We start from the raw sequence: 6,898 nt of genomic DNA, 5'->3' as shown, positions 1-6,898 counted from the left end.
GCTCAGCACACACGCCTGCCATGCGTGTGCATGGATGGGCTCACATACTTGCCCTTTTTTGTGGTACACTTGTTTTACACACCCGCACACTTGCATCGGCGTTAGCCCATGCACTGGCACACCGCGTGTCCATCCAAACACGCCGGGCACACCGGGGCGCGCACTCAGTGGCCCTGGAAGGCAGGCGGGTGGTGCGGGCACGGGGAGCCCGCGTGCCCCCAGCGGACGGCTATCTGCCTGCCCATCAGCGCGCGGATCTGCGGTGGTAAATGATGCATTCGATGGCGGGCGCATTTGTTGTGCGCTCTCTGAAAGGGCTGCGATAATCTGGAAGGCAGAGATAAGGAACACCATTTATTCCGCGGCACTTTGGAAACAATTCCCAGCCCTGTACAACCCCATTCTCCCGCAGCCTTCGGGAGCCGGGCAGATAACGATTGGCTATTCATTATCTTCGCCGGGAACAAAGATTAGCCGGCCGAGATGAAAAATTACCCCGGACAGCGGCGCAGCTCCGCGCGGAGCCCCCTGCCCGCTGCCACCACCCGTGCCTTGGTGTCCCGCCCTGCCCGCGTCCCGCAGCTCATGCCCAGCCCAGCCTCGCCCGGCTCCCGGCCTCCCGCGCGTTCTTCGAGCTTGGTGGCTAAGCCCTGTCGGTCTTTCCATCTCAGTCTGTCCATCCCATCCTGCCCATCTTTCCTTTTTATCCCCACTCTTCTCTCTGGGGCCCTTCCCATCCCTTTCCCTCTTCTAGCATTGGCTCTTTGAGCCTCTCTGGGGTTCTCTTCCCATCTCTCTATTTTTGTCTTATCTCTCTGTCCTCTCTTATCTCTCTCATGTCTCTGTCCATGTCTCTCTGGTTATCTTCTCTGCTTTTATTCCCATCTTTCTAACCCTTTCTGCCACTTTTTAGTTGTTTATTTCTGTCTGTCTCCGAGTGTCCGAAGTCCCAGGCCTGTCCCCACCAGTGCCTCTTCCTCATTGTTTTTAAAACATCTGTCCTTGGGCCTCCCATCTCTTTCCCCACTCCTTGTCTCTCTGGATCTTTCTGTCACCGAATCTCCATTTCTCTTCATCCACCCCACCCTGAGGGCCCCACATCTCCAGGCCTCATACCTCCCGCCCTCTCAAGGCTGTGAACCTGGCCACAGACCAGAGACTGGAAGGCTCCAACCAGCTCTGGCCTGGCCAGCCCAGCCCCGCCTAGTAGGCAGGAGGCAGGTGGGGTGCGGAGGTGCAAGGCCTGGAACCCCCTTTCCAAGGAAACAAGACAAGTAGAAAAGGCCCCATAGGCACCCAGGTCCTGCTCCTGTGCTTCAGACAAGCTCTCCCATGCCCCTCCCCAATGAGGCCCGGGGCCTTGGGATCCGGTGGTCCCAATGAGGACACCTCATTAGAGCAGTTATTCAGCATGGCGCTGGCGACAGCAGATAAGCCTTATCATCTCATCTCCCCTCCCACAGACAGACAGAAAGTGCCCGAGCAAATGGTACCCTGGAGCTCCACTGGCGGCCTGCCCTGCTGGTTAAGGAAGGTCTGGATGGTGGGTGATCCTGCAGGATGCACACCCTGCATGTCACAGAGGACACACTTTTCCACAGTCCACAGAACAAGGCAGTGCTGGCCACAGAAACATGCATTTCAAAGATATAGTCATATATACAGTTACTCACAACCCAGATACGCAGACACAAACACCCACTGCAACACACATCAATTCATACATGGAGCTGTACATAGACATGCAGACACACTCGGATACATCTCCTCCTCCCCACCATCAGTTCAAAGATACAATGATATACAATGATACCTATGCTGTTAAAGACAGATGCACACACACACAGCCAAATGCATGTTCAAATACACAAACACAGGCCCCAACAGCCATCAATTAATAAACAGAATTATACATGGACATCCAGACACATGCAACATACCACACACACACCTACACATACACTAGTTCAAGGACACATGCAGATACCCAGGTACAAACTATTAAAGACACACACAGGCCAGGCGCAGTGGCTCATGCCTATAATCCCAGAAGTTTGGGAGGTCGAGGTGGGAGGATTGCTTGAGTCCGGGAATTTGAGACCAGTCTGGGCAACATAGTGAGATCATGTTTCTACAAAAATAAAAATAAATTAGCCAGGCATGGTGGCACATGCCTGTGGTCCCAGATACTCAGGAGGCTGAGGTGGGAGAACGGCTTAAGCCTGGGAGGTTAAGGCTGCAGTGAGCGGTGATTGAACCACTGCACTTCAGTCTGGGTAACAGATCAAGACCAGGTCTCAAGAAACAAAACAAAACAACAACAACAAAAATACATACAGTTTAACACATGCCTAGATACATGCACATACACAAACACACACTCCAAAACACGCCAATTCATAGACATGCCACACACTGCTACAGACACACAGGCAAACACTTGGAAATCCCCACCCCTCTTTACACGAGTCTCTGACATGATGACCCCACAGACACAGAGCCAAAGGGACACACAACCATTTCCACAGACACACTCTCTTGTGCCAGCTTCCAGGGTCATGCTCTGAAATAGCCACATTGTGACCTACTGCCCAATACACAAACTCTCAGGAACCCACAAGAAGAAATGGACATACTAATACATCCAGTTTTGCAGACACTCCTGTGTGCTCGTAAGTGTGCACACACCTGGGCACACAGGACATAGACTGTGAGCCACACGCATAGAACACACAAACAATGCAATAGTCACCACCAGATTTGGAGAAAGACCTATAGACAGCAGGTGTCACAAAGACCAGGGGACAGAAACACTCCTCTGGGGCACACCTGGGCACAGGAGCACAGATTTCCCAGTCCTTCCAAGCCCAAGCACTTTCTCTCCGGGCCTAAGGTCCCCAGGTCACTCTTTGATCTGCTGGGATGGGAATCAGGGGTCGGAGTGGGGGGACACTGACTGGCTGAATCCCTTAGTAAGAACTTTGGCAGCACAAGAACTGAACTCTCTTTGCCCACAAACCCAGGGGCCTTCTGGGGATGAGGACTCCCACACTCCCTTTCTCCCCTCCTCCTGCCCCCCACTTCTGTGAACAAGCCCCCTGCACCCTTCCTTGCTTCCCCCATTGTGAGAGTCTGCCCCAAGGAGATGGGCCAGGGGGACGCCAGACAGTGGACCTCTAAAGTGCTCAGGGTCCCCCAGAGTTAGGAACTGGAGTGGGGGTGGGACAGGGAGAGGGGCTGCCCCTGCACTTAGCTAAACCAGCCTGGCAGTGAGGGCGTCCAGAGTGTGAGCCAGAGTGCCGAGTTGCATCTGATTGTGTGACCGTGTGTGTGCACATGTGTGTGTGCACACACCGTGTGTGTGCACAGCTGCGTGCACATGTGCAGGGATGTGTGCGTGTCCGTGTGAGCACTCCTGGAAGTGGGTTGAAGACAGAGGAGCGGGCGTCTGTGTACCATTGTCAGTGAGTGCGTGTGCCCACAGCTCCTGAGGGTCCCCAGGGAGAGTCTCCGTAAAGACGTGTCCCAAGCTTTCTGAGCGAGCATCCCTGAGGTCAGGGGCGCGCGTGTGCGCTCCAGAGAGGGCGGGAGCGGCCTGGAGTGTGGATGCGCAGGGTGTGCACGCCCTGAGTGCCTAGCGGCCCTTGGCTGGCCAGGCGGCTGGACCTGGTAGGCCGGGTGCAGAGCCCCGGGCACCCTCCTGCCCCCTGCGGCGCTCCCGCCCCCGTCGCCACCCCCTGCCCCCCCGCAAAGTGATGTCGAAATAAAAAGCCGCGTTGCGGCCGGTGGGGGAAGAGAGAGGCAGCGTGAGCACAAGGAAGGTAGGAAGGCCAGCGCCGCCGCAGGGGCTCGGTGCTCAAGTCTGTCCGTTGCCTGCCGCCACCTCCATCCTAGCAGGGCCCCATCGCCCACCAGGCGGATAAAAGCAGTCCGCTGAACACCATGCGGCCGCTCGGCGTGCCGCCCAGGCTCTGCTGGTGAGCGCCGCCACCCCGCGCCCAGGTCCCGCGAGCCCGCCTGCCGCGCACCTCGCCCTGCTCCCAGCTCTGCTCCGGCCCCGTCCGCCCGGGGGCGCCGCCCACCGCGCCTCGCTCGGTGAGTTCCCTTCACTTCCATCCGCCCGGGCCGGGCCCTTTCCGCCCCCGGCCAGGCCCGGCCCGCCTGGCACCCGAATCTCTTGGTCCGTTTGCCCTGTGGCCCCTACCTTTGGGGCTCGCCTTGGCCCTGCCAGAGACCGGAAACCCTGGTTATAGGGACTTCAACCAGAGGGAGTATTTGGTGACCTGGGCACAACAGGCCCGCCTCGGGCCTCCTGTCTTCCCATTTCTCCGAGCCACAGGCCACGAGACCCCGGCATTCCCAAAGCCTGGCAAAGCACCCCCGCCTCCTGGCCCCCGAACTCTGGGCCTTTGTCTCGGTCGCCCCCAACCCCCAGGCCGCGGCGGCGGATGCGTCCGAGCCGGGCCGCCGAGCGACGGCTGCACCTGCCGGCTGGTCCCGTGCGCCGGCTTTTCGCGGCTTAACCCGGCTCGCTCCTGTTTGCGCCCCCGCGCGCTGCGCCCCGCAGACCTTTATCCTGTGTGACTGGGGTGCGTGTGGGGGAGAGCGCCGGGTCTGGAAGTCTCCCCCCACCCCAAGCCGGAGTCTGAATCCGTTTAGTGGGATTTCAATAAGAATGGGGCCGCCGCGGGCTCGAAGATCTGCCGCTGGTAGGCTTAGACGGCGTTCTGGATCTGTCTCAAAACCGGGCATTTAAAATTATTCGGTGGCAGCCAGGCTTGAACTCCGGGTTGCTCCAACTCCGAGGGGAAAGGCCCCGCGTTCAGGGCCCCCATGTGTGGCGGCCGCTTCTTTATCGGAAAACAAGGAAGGAAATTCGTTGTTTTGGAAAAAGCCTCCTCTCCCGAGGTTGGGAACATCTGGTGGTGAGCTCCAGGTCTACGCAGGCACCCCGTACTGGGATTCGTTTATGAGCAGGCAGGATTCGAGAACCAGGTAGGGCCCGTGCGGCAGCCGAGGCGTCTGGAGAGCGTTTCCCAGGCGGGTTGACAAATTGCAGACAAATTGTGTCTAACGAAACGGATTTACCAGTTGTCAGGCCGCCGGCCCCTGTCGCTCCGAGTAAACCCTCCGAGTAAACCGTGGCTGTTCGTGGAGGAGGGAGAAGCATGGCCCGATTGTCTCCGGGTCTCAGCAGGGTCCCGCGGGAAGCCTGCCAGGCTTGAAGGTAGGGGTCAGAAGCCAGAAGCGATATCGAATCTCGGAGGCGCCTGGGTCCAGGGTGCCGAGACACCTAGGACGTGGGGGCCACAGACTCTACGATTCCCAAAGACGTAGAACAGGAATGGGGTGGGAGAGCCTGCACTGAGGCCGAGGGAGGGAGCCTTCTGCTTTGAGGGTCTGGAATTGAACCCCAAAGAGCAGGAGGGGCCGTTATAGCCGTAGTCCCTCCTTGGGCACACCCCCCTCCCCCCCAGGGATGGCTGCTGGCCTGAGATCTAATGCCTCAGCTTTAAGGGAACTTCTGAACCCATCTGCTAAGGCATCCCACTTCCTCCCCGTACCCCTCAAGGTTTATTGCCAATGTGGGACTGGGAGGCTGCTGGGTTGCGAATTAAATTTCTCTATGGAAGGTAATCCCATAGCAAATGGGTTTCCTTGACACCCCACCCCCAGCCCCACACTGCGGGCCAATTAGCTGCCCATAAGGAAAAGGCGAGAAGAATTAGGTTACAAAGGGAGGGCAAACTTATGGTCCCAAAGGGGCCACCTCGGATGAGCTAAGTTTAAACAAAGGGCTCAGAGGGGAGGGGAGACCTGGGCAGCTCTGTGTCCCACCTGGGACCAGCGGCTTAGTAGAGGCCTGAGAAGCACTCTAGAACCGGATACCAGATCTGCTACCTCCCCAGCTCCCAGGCAGAAACACCCAGGTCAAATTGTGGAGATCACCGCTGTGAGTTCTCGGGCCACTTGAAAAGGGCCCTTCGAAAATTCTGTTTCCAGACTGACCTTCTCCAGTCCTCGGAGAAATCTTGTTCCCAAGTAAGGAAAGTGACAGCTTCTTAATGTGATCAAAGGCAGCGTCAGCATTTCCAGCTATGCTCCCGAACAAACAAAATACTGAAAAAGGGAACGTGTCCCTCTGAAGGTGTTCTGGGGACCCCAAAGTCCCAGCCCATGAACTGGAGTAAATCTGCTGTCACCAGGCCTGTAACAGCGCCGCAAGACCCCAGCCGATTCTGGGGGCTGCGTTGCCCCTCCCCGGGAGTTTGTTTGGGGCCCGAGGTGGGAGGACCATGTCTTCGGCCTAGTGGGGAGGGGCCCGGTTGGTGTCCCTCGGTCTGCCTGACTCACACAGACATTGACGAGCGCGGGTCCCCCTTTACTGTCCATCTGGGCGCCCTGCTACCTGGCGCCGCATTTCTCTTTCCCAGGCGGGTTCGTTTCCGCCAGAGAATGCAGCAGTCCCGCATCCTACGCAGGACCTGCAACCGATGTGGAGGCTTCGGTCAAGCCGTCCTCTGCCTGCGTTGTCGAGGAAGGCAACCCCAAGGCCTGAAGGGACCTGGCAGAACTCCTCTTTCCTTTTTTTCCTCTAGACCCGGATTGCGGGCAAGGAGGCTGGTTCAGGTCTCCCGAGGCCCCCGCTCAAGCACTCCTTAGCCGTCCTGCTAAGCCCCTCCGTGCGCCGATTTTCTGAGCTGCCGAGCGGGGTAATTAAATCCCCTCCCTCGCTCCGCTCTGTGGCAAGGCAGGCGGCAGTGCAGGGCTGACGTTTGGGCAGGGGACTCAGCCACGCTGGCCACCTCCACTACCGCAGTGGCCGGGACCCTGCCGCGAAGGGGTTAGACGCGGAGCTCGCTGCGCTGAAACTGGGGATACACACAGAACGGGGGAG

At 58.1% G+C, this 6,898-nt stretch overlaps 1 protein-coding gene across 2 annotated transcripts in view; it reads left to right on the top strand.

The window, feature by feature from the left end:
• Positions 1-3,476: 3,476 nt before the first annotated feature.
• Positions 3,477-6,898, top strand: part of GATA2 (GATA binding protein 2) — a 14,069-nt gene continuing 10,647 nt past the window's right edge. The window contains exons 1-2 of one of the 2 annotated variants that reach the window (XM_011971304.1): positions 3,477-4,095; positions 4,777-4,995. The gene's annotated coding sequence lies outside the window, so the exon portion shown is untranslated. The remainder of the gene's footprint in view (positions 4,096-4,776; positions 4,996-6,898) is intronic. The other variant, XM_011971303.1, reaches the window with a different exon arrangement.

This window comes from Mandrillus leucophaeus, unplaced genomic scaffold, assembly GCF_000951045.1.
Source record: "Mandrillus leucophaeus isolate KB7577 unplaced genomic scaffold, Mleu.le_1.0 Scaffold121, whole genome shotgun sequence".
Taxonomy (NCBI): Eukaryota; Metazoa; Chordata; class Mammalia; order Primates; family Cercopithecidae; genus Mandrillus; species Mandrillus leucophaeus.
This window is presented reverse-complemented; position numbering and strand designations above follow the sequence as displayed.